Raw genomic sequence first — 16,493 nt, forward strand, 5'->3', positions numbered from 1 at the left:
ATGTTTTGTATGTTTTTTCCACGTGTCTTGACATCCAATGTATCCATGCAAAGTTTGGTGAAGATCTGAGTATGTAGTTTTTGACCTTATATGGAACCTCCTATCTGAAAATTTGAGATTTCTTGAAAAATTCGTCCAAAATCTTGATGTCTCCAATCTCTTGTATTGTACGTTTTTTCCACGTGTCTTGACATCCAATGTATACCTGCAAAGTTTGGTGAAGATCTGAGTATGTAGTTTTTGACCTTATCGGGAACCTCCCATCTGAAAATTTGAAAATTCCTAAAAAATCCGTCCAAAATCTTGATGATCTCAATCTCTTGTTTTGTACGTTTTTTCCACGTGTCTTGACATCCAATGTATTCCTGCAATGTTTGGTGAAGATCTGAGTATGTAGTTTTTGACCTTATATTTAACCTCTTATCTGAAAATTTGAAAATTCTTAAAAATATTTGACCAAAATCTTGATGTCCCCAATCCTATGTTTTGTATGTTTTTTCCACGTGTCTTGACATCCAATGTATTTCTGCAAAGTTTGGTGAAGATCTGAGTATGTCGTTTTTGACCTTATCTGGAACATCCTTTCTGAAAATTTGAAAATTCTTAAAAAATTCGTCCAAAATCTTGATGTCTCCAATCTCTTGTTTTGTACGTTTTTTCCACGTGTCTTGACATCCAATGTATCCCTGCAAAGTTTGGTGAAGATCTGAGTATGTAGTTTTTGACCTTATATGGAACCTCCCATCTGAAAATTTGAAAATTCTTAAAAAATTCGACCAAAATCTTGATGTCTCCAATCCTATGTTTTGTATGTTTTTTCCACGTGTCTTGACATCCAATGTATCCATGCAAAGTTTGGTGAAGATCTGAGTATGTAGTTTTTGACCTTATCTGGAACCTCCCATCTGAAAATTTGAAAATTTTTAAAAAATTCGTCCAAAATCTTGATGTCTCCAATCTCTTGTTTTATACGTTTTTTCCACGTGTCTTGACCTCCAATGTATCCCTGCAATGTTTGGTGAAGATCTGAGTATGTAGTTTTTGACCTTATATGGAACCTCCTATCTGAAAATTTGAAAATTCTTAAAAAATTTGACCAAAATCTTGATGTCCCCAATCCTATGTTTTGTATGTTTTTTCCACGTGTCTTGACATCCAATGTATCCCTGCAAAGTTTGGTGAAGATCTGAGTATGTCGTTTTTGACCTTATCTGGAACATCCTTTCTGAAAATTTGAAAATTCTTAAAAAATTCGTCCAAAATCTTGATGTCTCCAATCTCTTGTTTTGTACGTTTTTTCCACGTGTCTTGACATCCAATGTATCCCTGCAAAGTTTGGTGAAGATCTGAGTATGTAGTTTTTGACCTTATATGGAACCTCCTTTCTGAAAATTTGAAAATTCTTAAAAAATTCGTCCAAAATCTTGATGTCTCCAATCTCTTGTTTTGTACGTTTTTTCCACGTGTCTTGACATCCAATGTATCCCTGCAAAGTTTGTTGAAGATCTGAGTATGTAGTTTTTGACCTTATATGGAACCTCCCATCTGAAAATTTGAAAATTCCTAAAAAATCCGTCTAAAATCTTGATGTCCCCAATCCTATGTCTTGTATGTTTTTTCCACGTGTCTTGACATCCAATGTATCCCTGCAAAGTTTTGTGAAGATCTGAGTATGTAGTTTTTGACCTTATATGGAACCTCATATCTGAAAATTTGAAAATTCTTAAAAAATTCGACCAAAATCTTGATGTCTCCAATCCTATGTTTTGTATGTTTTTTCCACGTGTCTTGACATCCAATGTATCCATGCAAAGTTTGGTGAAGATCTGAGTATGTAGTTTTTGACCTTATATGGAACCTCCTATCTGAAAATTTGAAAATTCTTAAAAAATTCGTCCAAAATCTTGATGTCTCCAATCTCTTGTTTTGTACGTTTTTTCCACGTGTCTTGACATCCAATGTATCCCTGCAAAGTTTGGTGAAGATCTGAGTATGTAGTTTTTGACCTTATCTGGAACCTCCCATCTGAAAATTTGAAAATTCCTAAAAAATCCGTCCAAAATCTTGATGACCTCAATCTCTTGTTTTGTACGTTTTTTCCACGTGTCTTGACATCCAATGTATCCCTGCAAAGTTTGGTGAATATCTGAGTATGTAGTTTTTGACCTTATCTGGAACCTCCTATCTGAAAATTTGAAAATTGTTAAAAAATTCGTCCAAAATCTTGATGTCTCCAATCTCTTGTTTTGTACGTTTTTCCCACGTGTCTTGACATCCAATGTATCCCTTCAAAGTTTGGTGAAGATCTGAGTATGTAGTTTTTGACCTTATATGGAACCTCCTTTCTGAAAATTTGAAAATTCCTCAAAAATTCGTCCAAAATCTAGATGTCTCCAATCTCTTGTTTTGTACGTTTTTTCCACGTGTCTTGACATCCAATGTATCCCTGCAAAGTTTGGTGAAGATCTGAGTATGTAGTTTTTGACCTTATCTGGAACCTCCCATCTGAAAATTTGAAAATTCCTAAAAAATCCGTCCAAAATCTTGATGTCCCCAATCCTATGTCTTGTATGTTTTTTCCACGTGTCTTGACATCCAATGTATCCCTGCAAAGTTTGGTGAAGATCTGAGTATGTAGTTTTTGACCTTATATGGAACCTCATATCTGAAAATTTGAAAATTCTTAAAAAATTCGACCAAAATCTTGATGTCTCCAATCCTATGTTTTGTATGTTTTTTCCACGTGTCTTGACATCCAATGTATCCATGCAAAATTTGGTGAAGATCTGAGTATGTAGTTTTTGACCTTATATGGAACTTCCTATCTGAAAATTTGAAAATTCTTCAAAAATTCGTCCAAAATCTTGATGTCTCCAATCTCTTGTTTTGTACGTTTTTTCCACGTTTCTTGACATCCAATGTATCCCTGCAAAGTTTGGTGAAGATCTGAGTATGTAGTTTTTGACCTTATCTGGAACCTCCCATCTGAAAATTTGAAAATTCCTAAAAAATCCGTCCAAAATCTTGATGACCTCAATCTCTTGTTTTGTACGTTTTTTCCACGTGTCTTGACATCCAATGTATCCCTGCAAAGTTTGGTGAAGATCTGAGTATGTAGTTTTTGACCTTATCTGGAACCTCCTATCTGAAAATTTAAAAATTGTTAAAAAATTCGTCCAAAATCTTGATGTCTCCAATCTCTTGTTTTGTACGTTTTTCCCACGTGTCTTGACATCCAATGTATCCCTGCAAAGTTTGGTGAAGATCTGAGTATGTAGTTTTTGACCTTATCTGGAACCTTCTTTCTGAAAATTTGAAAATTCCTCAAAAATTCGTCCAAAATCTTGATGTCTCCAATCTCTTGTTTTGTACGTTTTTTCCACGTGTCTTGACATCCAATGTATCCCTGCAAAGTTTGGTGAAGATCTGAGTATGTAGTTTTTGACCTTATCTGGAACCTCCCATCTGAAAATTTGAAAATTCCTAAAAAATCCGTCCAAAATCTTGATGTCCCCAATCCTATGTTTTGTATGTTTTTTCCACGTGTCTTGACATCCAATGTATCCATGCAAAGTTTGGTGAAGATCTGAGTATGTAGTTTTTGACCTTATATGTAACCTCCTTTCTGAAAATTTGAAAATTCTAAAAAAAAATCGTCCAAAATCTTGATGTCTCCAATCTCTTGTTTTGTACGTTTTTTCCACGTGTCTTGACATCCAATGTATCCGTGCAAAGTTTGGTGAAGATCTGAGTATGTAGTTTTTGACCTTATATGGAACCTCATATCTGAAAATTTGAAAATTCTTAAAACATTCGACCAAAATCTTGATGTCTCCAATCCTATGTTTTGTATGTTTTTTCCACGTGTCTTGACATCCAATGTATCCATGCAAAGTTTGATGAAGATCTGAGTATGTAGTTTTTGACCTTATATGGAACCTCCTATCTGAAAATTTGAAAATTCTTAAAAAATTCGTCCAAAATCTTGATGTCTCCAATCTCTTGTTTTGTACGTTTTTTCCACGTGTCTTGACATCCAATGTATCCCTGCAAAGTTTGGTAAAGATCTGAGTATGTAGTTTTTGACCTTATCTGGAACCTCCTATCTGAAAATTTGAAAATTCCTAAAAAATCCGTCCAAAATCTTGATGACCTCAATCTCTTGTTTTGTACGTTTTTTCCACGTGTCTTGACATCCATTGTATCCCTGCAAAGTTTGGTGAAGATCTGAGTATGTAGTTTTAGACCTTATATGGAACCTCCTTTCTGAAAATTTGAAAATTCTTAAAAAATTCGTCCAAAATCTTGATGTCTCCAATCTCTTGTTTTGTACGTTTTTTCCACGTGTCTTGACATCCAATGTATCCCTGCAAAGTTTGGTGAAGATCTGAGTATGTAGTTTTTGACCTTATATGGAACCTCCTTTCTGAAAATTTGAAAATTCTTAAAAAATTCGTCCAAAATCTTGATGTCTCCAATCTCCTGTTTTGTACGTTTTTTCCACGTGTCTTGACATCCAATGTATCCCTGCAAAGTTTGGTGAAGATCTGAGTATGTAGTTTTTGACCTTATAAGGAACCTCCCATCTGAAAATTTGAAAATTCCTAAAAAATCCGTCTAAAATCTTGATGTCCCCAATCCTATGTCTTGTATGTTTTTTCCACGTGTCTTGACATCCAATGTATCCCTGCAAAGTTTGGTGAAGATCTGAGTATGTAGTTTTTGACCTTATATGGAACCTCATATCTGAAAATTTGAAAATTCTTAAAAAATTCGACCAAAATCTTGATGTCTCCAATCCTATGTTTTGTATGTTTTTTCCACGTGTCTTGACATCCAATGTATTCATGCAAAGTTTGGTGAAGATCTGAGTATGTAGTTTTTGACCTTATATGGAACCTCCTATCTGAAAATTTGAAAATTCTTAAAAAATTCGTCCAAAATCTTGATGTCTCCAATCTCTTGTTTTGTACGTTTTTTCCACGTGTCTTGACATCCAATGTATCCCTGCAAAGTTTGGTGAAGATCTGAGTATGTAGTTTTTGACCTTATCTGGAACCTCCCATCTGAAAATTTGAAAATTCCTAAAAAATCCGTCCAAAATCTTGATGTCTCCAATCCTATGTTTTGTATGTTTTTTCCACGTGTCTTGACATCCAATGTATCCATGCAAAATTTGGTGAAGATCTGAGTATGTAGTTTTTGACCTTATATGGAACTTCCTATCTGAAAATTTGAAAATTCTTCAAAAATTCGTCCAAAATCTTGATGTCTCCAATCTCTTGTTTTGTACGTTTTTTCCACGTTTCTTGACATCCAATGTATCCCTGCAATGTTTGGTGAAGATCTGAGTATGTAGTTTTTGACCTTATATGGAACCTCCTATCTGAAAATTTGAAAATTCTTAAAAAATTCGTCCAAAATCTTGATGTCTCCAATCTCTTGTTTTGTATGTTTTTTCCACGTGTCTTGACATCCAATGTATATCTGCAAAGTTTGGTGAAGATCTGAGTATGTAGTTTTTGACCTTATCTGGAACCTCCCATCTGAAAATTTGAAAATTCCTAAAAAATCTGTCCAAAATCTTGATGACCTCAATCTCTTGTTTTGTACGTTTTTTCCACGTGTCTTGACATCCAATGTATCCCTGCAAAGTTTGGTGAAGATCTGAGTATGTAGTTTTTGACCTTATCTGGAACCTCCTATCTGAAAATTTAAAAATTGTTAAAAAATTCGTCCAAAATCTTGATGTCTCCAATCTCTTGTTTTGTACGTTTTTCCCACGTGTCTTGACATCCAATGTATCCCTGCAAAGTTTGGTGAAGATCTGAGTATGTAGTTTTTGACCTTATCTGGGACCTTCTTTCTGAAAATTTGAAAATTCCTCAAAAATTCGTCCAAAATCTTGATGTCTCCAATCTCTTGTTTTGTACGTTTTTTCCACGTGTCTTGACATCCAATGTATCCCTGCATAGTTTGGTGAAGATCTGAGTATGTAGTTTTTGACCTTATCTGGAACCTCCCATCTGAAAATTTGAAAATTCCTAAAAAATCCGTCCAAAATCTTGATGTCCCCAATCCTATGTTTTGTATGTTTTTTCCACGTGTCTTGACATCCAATGTATCCATGCAAAGTTTGGTGAAGATCTGAGTATGTAGTTTTTGACCTTATATGTAACCTCCTTTCTGAAAATTTGAAAATTCTAAAAAAAATCGTCCAAAAACTTGATGTCTCCAATCTCTTGTTTTGTACGTTTTTTCCACGTGTCTTGACATCCAATGTATCCCTGCAAAGTTTGGTAAAGATCTGAGTATGTAGTTTTTGACCTTATATGGAACCTCCTTTCTGAAAATTTGAAAATTCTTAAAAAATTCGTCCAAAATCTTGATGTCTCCAATCTCTTGTTTTGTACGTTTTTTCCACGTGTCTTCACATCCAATGTATCCGTGCAAAGTTTGGTGAAGATCTGAGTATGTAGTTTTTGACCTTATATGGAACCTCATATCTGAAAATTTGAAAATTCTTAAAACATTCGACCAAAATCTTGATGTCTCCAATCTCTTGTTTTGTATGTTTTTTCCACGTGTCTTGACATCCAATGTATCCATGCAAAGTTTGATGAAGATCTGAGTATGTAGTTTTTGACCTTATCTGGAACCTCCTATCTGAAAATTTGAAAATTCCTAAAAAATCCGTCCAAAATCTTGATGACCTCAATCTCTTGTTTTGTACGTTTTTTCCACGTGTCTTCACATCCATTGTATCCCTGCAAAGTTTGGTGAAGATCTGAGTATGTAGTTTTTGACCTTATATGGAACCTCCTTTCTGAAAATTTGAAAATTCTTAAAAAATTCGTCCAAAATCTTGATGTCTCCAATCTCTTGTTTTGTACGTTTTTTCCACGTGTCTTGACATCCAATGTATCCCTGCAAAGTTTGGTGAAGATCTGAGTATGTAGTTTTTGACCTTATATGGAACCTCCTTTCTGAAAATTTGAAAATTCTTAAAAAATTCGTCCAAAATGTTGATGTCTCCAATCTCCTGTTTTGTACGTTTTTTCCACGTGTCTTGACATCCAATGTATCCCTGCAAAGTTTGGTGAAGATCTGAGTATGTAGTTTTTGACCTTATATGGAACCTCCCATCTGAAAATTTGAAAATTCCTAAAAAATCCGTCTAAAATCTTGATGTCCCCAATCCTATGTCTTGTATGTTTTTTCCACGTGTCTTGACATCCAATGTATCCCTGCAAAGTTTGGTGAAGATCTGAGTATGTAGTTTTTGACCTTATATGGAACCTCATATCTGAAAATTTGAAAATTCTTAAAACATTCGACCAAAATCTTGATGTTTCCAATCCTATGTTTTGTATGTTTTTTCCACGTGTCTTGACATCCAATGTATCCATGCAAAGTTTGATGAAGATCTGAGTATGTAGTTTTTGACCTTATATGGAACCTCCTATCTGAAAATTTGAAAATTCTTAAAAAATTCGTCCAAAATCTTGATGTCTCCAATCTCTTGTTTTGTACGTTTTTTCCACGTGTCTTGACATCCAATGTATCCCTGCAAAGTTTGGTAAAGATCTGAGTATGTAGTTTTTGACCTTATCTGGAACCTCCCATCTGAAAATTTGAAAATTCCTAAAAAATCCGTCCAAAATCTTGATGACCTCAATCTCTTGTTTTGTACGTTTTTTCCACGTGTCTTGACATCCATTGTATCCCTGCAAAGTTTGGTGAAGATCTGAGTATGTAGTTTTTGACCTTATATGGAACCTCCTTTCTGAAAATTTGAAAATTCTTAAAAAATTCGTCCAAAATCTTGATGTCTCCAATCTCTTGTTTTGTACGTTTTTTCCACGTGTCTTGACATCCAATGTATCCCTGCAAAGTTTGGTGAAGATCTGAGTATGTAGTTTTTGACCTTATATGGAACCTCCTTTCTGAAAATTTGAAAATTCTTAAAAAATTCGTCCAAAATCTTGATGTCTCCAATCTCCTGTTTTGTACGTTTTTTCCACGTGTCTTGACATCCAATGTATCCCTGCAAAGTTTGGTGAAGATCTGAGTATGTAGTTTTTGACCTTATATGGAACCTCCCATCTGAAAATTTGAAAATTCCTAAAAAATCCGTCTAAAATCTTGATGTCCCCAATCCTATGTCTTGTATGTTTTTTCCACGTGTCTTGACATCCAATGTATCCCTGCAAAGTTTGGTGAAGATCTGAGTATGTAGTTTTTGACCTTATATGGAACCTCATATCTGAAAATTTGAAAATTCTTAAAAAATTCGACCAAAATCTTGATGTCTCCAATCCTATGTTTTGTATGTTTTTTCCACGTGTCTTGACATCCAATGTATTCATGCAAAGTTTGGTGAAGATCTGAGTATGTAGTTTTTGACCTTATATGGAACCTCCTATCTGAAAATTTGAAAATTCTTAAAAAATTCGTCCAAAATCTTGATGTCTCCAATCTCTTGTTTTGTACGTTTTTTCCACGTGTCTTGACATCCAATGTATCCCTGCAAAGTTTGGTGAAGATCTGAGTATGTAGTTTTTGACCTTATCTGGAACCTCCCATCTGAAAATTTGAAAATTCCTAAAAAATCCGTCCAAAATCTTGATGTCTCCAATCCTATGTTTTGTATGTTTTTTCCACGTGTCTTGACATCCAATGTATCCATGCAAAATTTGGTGAAGATCTGAGTATGTAGTTTTTGACCTTATATGGAACTTCCTATCTGAAAATTTGAAAATTCTTCAAAAATTCGTCCAAAATCTTGATGTCTCCAATCTCTTGTTTTGTACGTTTTTTCCACGTTTCTTGACATCCAATGTATCCCTGCAATGTTTGGTGAAGATCTGAGTATGTAGTTTTTGACCTTATATGGAACCTCCTATCTGAAAATTTGAAAATTCTTAAAAAATTCGTCCAAAATCTTGATGTCTCCAATCTCTTGTTTTGTATGTTTTTTCCACGTGTCTTGACATCCAATGTATATCTGCAAAGTTTGGTGAAGATCTGAGTATGTAGTTTTTGACCTTATCTGGAACCTCCCATCTGAAAATTTGAAAATTCCTAAAAAATCCGTCCAAAATCTTGATGACCTCAATCTCTTGTTTTGTACGTTTTTTCCACGTGTCTTGACATCCAATGTATCCCTGCAAAGTTTGGTGAAGATCTGAGTATGTAGTTTTTGACCTTATCTGGAACCTCCTATCTGAAAATTTAAAAATTGTTAAAAAATTCGTCCAAAATCTTGATGTCTCCAATCTCTTGTTTTGTACGTTTTTCCCACGTGTCTTGACATCCAATGTATCCCTGCAAAGTTTGGTGAAGATCTGAGTATGTAGTTTTTGACCTTATCTGGAACCTTCTTTCTGAAAATTTGAAAATTCCTCAAAAATTCGTCCAAAATCTTGATGTCTCCAATCTCTTGTTTTCTACGTTTTTTCCACGTGTCTTGACATCCAATGTATCCCTGCATAGTTTGGTGAAGATCTGAGTATGTAGTTTTTGACCTTATCTGGAACCTCCCATCTGAAAATTTGAAAATTCCTAAAAAATCCGTCCAAAATCTTGATGTCCCCAATCCTATGTTTTGTATGTTTTTTCCACGTGTCTTGACATCCAATGTATCCATGCAAAGTTTGGTGAAGATCTGAGTATGTAGTTTTTGACCTTATATGTAACCTCCTTTCTGAAAATTTGAAAATTCTAAAAAAAATCGTCCAAAAACTTGATGTCTCCAATCTCTTGTTTTGTACGTTTTTTCCACGTGTCTTGACATCCAATGTATCCCTGCAAAGTTTGGTAAAGATCTGAGTATGTAGTTTTTGACCTTATATGGAACCTCCTTTCTGAAAATTTGAAAATTCTTAAAAAATTCGTCCAAAATCTTGATGTCTCCAATCTCTTGTTTTGTACGTTTTTTCCACGTGTCTTCACATCCAATGTATCCGTGCAAAGTTTGGTGAAGATCTGAGTATGTAGTTTTTGACCTTATATGGAACCTCATATCTGAAAATTTGAAAATTCTTAAAACATTCGACCAAAATCTTGATGTCTCCAATCCTATGTTTTGTATGTTTTTTCCACGTGTCTTGACATCCAATGTATCCATGCAAAGTTTGATGAAGATCTGAGTATGTAGTTTTTGACCTTATCTGGAACCTCCTATCTGAAAATTTGAAAATTCCTAAAAAATCCGTCCAAAATCTTGATGACCTCAATCTCTTGTTTTGTACGTTTTTTCCACGTGTCTTGACATCCATTGTATCCCTGCAAAGTTTGGTGAAGATCTGAGTATGTAGTTTTTGACCTTATATGGAACCTCCTTTCTGAAAATTTGAAAATTCTTAAAAAATTCGTCCAAAATCTTGATGTCTCCAATCTCTTGTTTTGTACGTTTTTTCCACGTGTCTTGACATCCAATGTATCCCTGCAAAGTTTGGTGAAGATCTGAGTATGTAGTTTTTGACCTTATATGGAACCTCCTTTCTGAAAATTTGAAAATTCTTAAAAAATTCGTCCAAAATCTTGATGTCTCCAATCTCCTGTTTTGTACGTTTTTTCCACGTGTCTTGACATCCAATGTATCCCTGCAAAGTTTGGTGAAGATCTGAGTATGTAGTTTTTGACCTTATATGGAACCTCCCATCTGAAAATTTGAAAATTCCTAAAAAATCCGTCTAAAATCTTGATGTCCCCAATCCTATGTCTTGTATGTTTTTTCCACGTGTCTTGACATCCAATGTATCCCTGCAAAGTTTGGTGAAGATCTGAGTATGTAGTTTTTGACCTTATATGGAACCTCATATCTGAAAATTTGAAAATTCTTAAAACATTCGACCAAAATCTTGATGTCTCCAATCCTATGTTTTGTATGTTTTTTCCACGTGTCTTGACATCCAATGTATCCATGCAAAGTTTGATGAAGATCTGAGTATGTAGTTTTTGACCTTATATGGAACCTCCTATCTGAAAATTTGAAAATTCTTAAAAAATTCGTCCAAAATCTTGATGTCTCCAATCTCTTGTTTTGTACGTTTTTTCCACGTGTCTTGACATCCAATGTATCCCTGCAAAGTTTGGTAAAGATCTGAGTATGTAGTTTTTGACCTTATCTGGAACCTCCTATCTGAAAATTTGAAAATTCCTAAAAAATCCGTCCAAAATCTTGATGACCTCAATCTCTTGTTTTGTACGTTTTTTCCACGTGTCTTGACATCCATTGTATCCCTGCAAAGTTTGGTGAAGATCTGAGTATGTAGTTTTTGACCTTATATGGAACCTCCTTTCTGAAAATTTGAAAATTCTTAAAAAATTCGTCCAAAATCTTGATGTCTCCAATCTCTTGTTTTGTACGTTTTTTCCACGTGTCTTGACATCCAATGTATCCCTGCAAAGTTTGGTGAAGATCTGAGTATGTAGTTTTTGACCTTATATGGAACCTCCTTTCTGAAAATTTGAAAATTCTTAAAAAATTCGTCCAAAATCTTGATGTCTCCAATCTCCTGTTTTGTACGTTTTTTCCACGTGTCTTGACATCCAATGTATCCCTGCAAAGTTTGGTGAAGATCTGAGTATGTAGTTTTTGACCTTATATGGAACCTCCCATCTGAAAATTTGAAAATTCCTAAAAAATCCGTCTAAAATCTTGATGTCCCCAATCCTATGTCTTGTATGTTTTTTCCACGTGTCTTGACATCCAATGTATCCCTGCAAAGTTTGGTGAAGATCTGAGTATGTAGTTTTTGACCTTATATGGAACCTCATATCTGAAAATTTGAAAATTCTTAAAAAATTCGACCAAAATCTTGATGTCTCCAATCCTATGTTTTGTATGTTTTTTCCACGTGTCTTGACATCCAATGTATTCATGCAAAGTTTGGTGAAGATCTGAGTATGTAGTTTTTGACCTTATATGGAACCTCCTATCTGAAAATTTGAAAATTCTTAAAAAATTCGTCCAAAATCTTGATGTCTCCAATCTCTTGTTTTGTACGATTTTCCACGTGTCTTGACATCCAATGTATCCCTGCAAAGCTTGGTGAAGATCTGAGTATGTAGTTTTTGACCTTATCTGGAACCTCCCATCTGAAAATTTGAAAATTCCTAAAAAATCCGTCCAAAATCTTGATGTCTCCAATCCTATGTTTTGTATGTTTTTTCCACGTGTCTTGACATCCAATGTATCCATGCAAAATTTGGTGAAGATCTGAGTATGTAGTTTTTGACCTTATATGGAACTTCCTATCTGAAAATTTGAAAATTCTTCAAAAATTCGTCCAAAATCTTGATGTCTCCAATCTCTTGTTTTGTACGTTTTTTCCACGTTTCTTGACATCCAATGTATCCCTGCAATGTTTGGTGAAGATCTGAGTATGTAGTTTTTGACCTTATATGGAACCTCCTATCTGAAAATTTGAAAATTCTTAAAAAATTCGTCCAAAATCTTGATGTCTCCAATCTCTTGTTTTGTATGTTTTTTCCACGTGTCTTGACATCCAATGTATATCTGCAAAGTTTGGTGAAGATCTGAGTATGTAGTTTTTGACCTTATCTGGAACCTCCCATCTGAAAATTTGAAAATTCCTAAAAAATCCGTCCAAAATCTTGATGACCTCAATCTCTTGTTTTGTACGTTTTTTCCACGTGTCTTGACATCCAATGTATCCCTGCAAAGTTTGGTGAAGATCTGAGTATGTAGTTTTTGACCTTATCTGGAACCTCCTATCTGAAAATTTAAAAATTGTTAAAAAATTCGTCCAAAATCTTGATGTCTCCAATCTCTTGTTTTGTACGTTTTTCCCACGTGTCTTGACATCCAATGTATCCCTGCAAAGTTTGGTGAAGATCTGAGTATGTAGTTTTTGACCTTATCTGGAACCTTCTTTCTGAAAATTTGAAAATTCTTCAAAAATTCGTCCAAAATCTTGATGTCTCCAATCTCTTGTTTTGTACGTTTTTTCCACGTGTCTTGACATCCAATGTATCCCTGCATAGTTTGGTGAAGATCTGAGTATGTAGTTTTTGACCTTATCTGGAACCTCCCATCTGAAAATTTGAAAATTCCTAAAAAATCCGTCCAAAATCTTGATGTCCCCAATCCTATGTTTTGTATGTTTTTTCCACGTGTCTTGACATCCAATGTATCCATGCAAAGTTTGGTGAAGATCTGAGTATGTAGTTTTTGACCTTATATGTAACCTCCTTTCTGAAAATTTGAAAATTCTAAAAAAAATCGTCCAAAAACTTGATGTCTCCAATCTCTTGTTTTGTACGTTTTTTCCACGTGTCTTGACATCCAATGTATCCCTGCAAAGTTTGGTAAAGATCTGAGTATGTAGTTTTTGACCTTATATGGAACCTCCTTTCTGAAAATTTGAAAATTCTTAAAAAATTCGTCCAAAATCTTGATGTCTCCAATCTCTTGTTTTGTACGTTTTTTCCACGTGTCTTCACATCCAATGTATCCGTGCAAAGTTTGGTGAAGATCTGAGTATGTAGTTTTTGACCTTATATGGAACCTCATATCTGAAAATTTGAAAATTCTTAAAACATTCGACCAAAATCTTGATGTCTCCAATCCTATGTTTTGTATGTTTTTTCCACGTGTCTTGACATCCAATGTATCCATGCAAAGTTTGATGAAGATCTGAGTATGTAGTTTTTGACCTTATCTGGAACCTCCTATCTGAAAATTTGAAAATTCCTAAAAAATCCGTCCAAAATCTTGATGACCTCAATCTCTTGTTTTGTACGTTTTTTCCACGTGTCTTGACATCCATTGTATCCCTGCAAAGTTTGGTGAAGATCTGAGTATGTAGTTTTTGACCTTATATGGAACCTCCTTTCTGAAAATTTGAAAATTCTTAAAAAATTCGTCCAAAATCTTGATGTCTCCAATCTCTTGTTTTGTACGTTTTTTCCACGTGTCTTGACATCCAATGTATCCCTGCAAAGTTTGGTGAAGATCTGAGTATGTAGTTTTTGACCTTATATGGAACCTCCTTTCTGAAAATTTGAAAATTCTTAAAAAATTCGTCCAAAATCTTGATGTCTCCAATCTCCTGTTTTGTACGTTTTTTCCACGTGTCTTGACATCCAATGTATCCCTGCAAAGTTTGGTGAAGATCTGAGTATGTAGTTTTTGACCTTATATGGAACCTCCCATCTGAAAATTTGAAAATTCCTAAAAAATCCGTCTAAAATCTTGATGTCCCCAATCCTATGTCTTGTATGTTTTTTCCACGTGTCTTGACATCCAATGTATCCCTGCAAAGTTTGGTGAAGATCTGAGTATGTAGTTTTTGACCTTATATGGAACCTCATATCTGAAAATTTGAAAATTCTTAAAAAATTCGACCAAAATCTTGATGTCTCCAATCCTATGTTTTGTATGTTTTTTCCACGTGTCTTGACATCCAATGTATTCATGCAAAGTTTGGTGAAGATCTGAGTATGTAGTTTTTGACCTTATATGGAACCTCCTATCTGAAAATTTGAAAATTCTTAAAAAATTCGTCCAAAATCTTGATGTCTCCAATCTCTTGTTTTGTACGTTTTTTCCACGTGTCTTGACATCCAATGTATCCCTGCAAAGTTTGGTGAAGATCTGAGTATGTAGTTTTTGACCTTATCTGGAACCTCCCATCTGAAAATTTCAAAATTCCTAAAAAATCCGTCCAAAATCTTGATGACCTCAATCTCTTGTTTTGTACGTTTTTTCCACGTGTCTTGACATCCAATGTATCCCTGCAAAGTTTGGTGAAGATCTGAGTATGTAGTTTTTGACCTTATCTGGAACCTCCCATCTGAAAATTTGAAAATTCCTAAAAAATCCGTCCAAAATCTTGATGTCTCCAATCCTATGTTTTGTATGTTTTTTCCACGTGTCTTGACATCCAATGTATCCATGCAAAATTTGGTGAAGATCTGAGTATGTAGTTTTTGACCTTATATGGAACTTCCTATCTGAAAATTTGAAAATTCTTCAAAAATTCGTCTAAAATCTTGATGTCTCCAATCTCTTGTTTTGTACGTTTTTTCCACGTTTCTTGACATCCAATGTATCCCTGCAATGTTTGGTGAAGATCTGAATATGTAGTTTTTGACCTTATATGGAAGCTCCTATCTGAAAATTTGAAAATTCTTAAAAAATTCGTCCAAAATCTTGATGTCTCCAATCTCTTGTTTTGTATGTTTTTTCCACGTGTCTTGACATCCAATGTATATCTGCAAAGTTTGGTGAAGATCTGAGTATGTAGTTTTTGACCTTATCTGGAACCTCCCATCTGAAAATTTGAAAATTCCTAAAAAATCCGTCCAAAATCTTGATGACCTCAATCTCTTGTTTTGTACGTTTTTTCCACGTGTCTTGACATCCAATGTATCCCTGCAAAGTTTGGTGAAGATCTGAGTATGTAGTTTTTGACCTTATCTGGAACCTCCTATCTGAAAATTTAAAAATTGTTAAAAAATTCGTCCAAAATCTTGATGTCTCCAATCTCTTGTTTTGTACGTTTTTCCCACGTGTCTTGACATCCAATGTATCCCTGCAAAGTTTGGTGAAGATCTGAGTATGTAGTTTTTGACCTTATCTGGAACCTTCTTTCTGAAAATTTGAAAATTCCTCAAAAATTCGTCCAAAATCTTGATGTCTCCAATCTCTTGTTTTGTACGTTTTTTCCACGTGTCTTGACATCCAATGTATCCCTGCATAGTTTGGTGAAGATCTGAGTATGTAGTTTTTGACCTTATCTGGAACCTCCCATCTGAAAATTTGAAAATTCCTAAAAAATCCGTCCAAAATCTTGATGTCCCCAATCCTATGTTTTGTATGTTTTTTCCACGTGTCTTGACATCCAATGTATCCATGCAAAGTTTGGTGAAGATCTGAGTATGTAGTTTTTGACCTTATATGTAACCTCCTTTCTGAAAATTTGAAAATTCTAAAAAAAATCGTCCAAAAACTTGATGTCTCCAATCTCTTGTTTTGTACGTTTTTTCCACGTGTCTTGACATCCAATGTATCCCTGCAAAGTTTGGTAAAGATCTGAGTATGTAGTTTTTGACCTTATATGGAACCTCCTTTCTGAAAATTTGAAAATTCTTAAAAAATTCGTCCAAAATCTTGATGTCTCCAATCTCTTGTTTTGTACGTTTTTTCCACGTGTCTTCACATCCAATGTATCCGTGCAAAGTTTGGTGAAGATCTGAGTATGTAGTTTTTGACCTTATATGGAACCTCATATCTGAAAATTTGAAAATTCTTAAAACATTCGACCAAAATCTTGATGTCTCCAATCCTATGTTTTGTATGTTTTTTCCACGTGTCTTGACATCCAATGTATCCATGCAAAGTTTGATGAAGATCTGAGTATGTAGTTTTTGACCTTATATGGAACCTCCTATCTGAAAATTTGAAAATTCTTAAAAAATTCGTCCAAAATCTTGATGTCTCCAATCTCTTGTTTTGTACG

Source organism: Lepisma saccharinum, chromosome 2 (assembly GCF_977018435.1).
Source record: "Lepisma saccharinum chromosome 2, izLepSacc3.1, whole genome shotgun sequence".
Lineage (NCBI taxonomy): Eukaryota > Metazoa > Arthropoda > Insecta > Zygentoma > Lepismatidae > Lepisma > Lepisma saccharinum.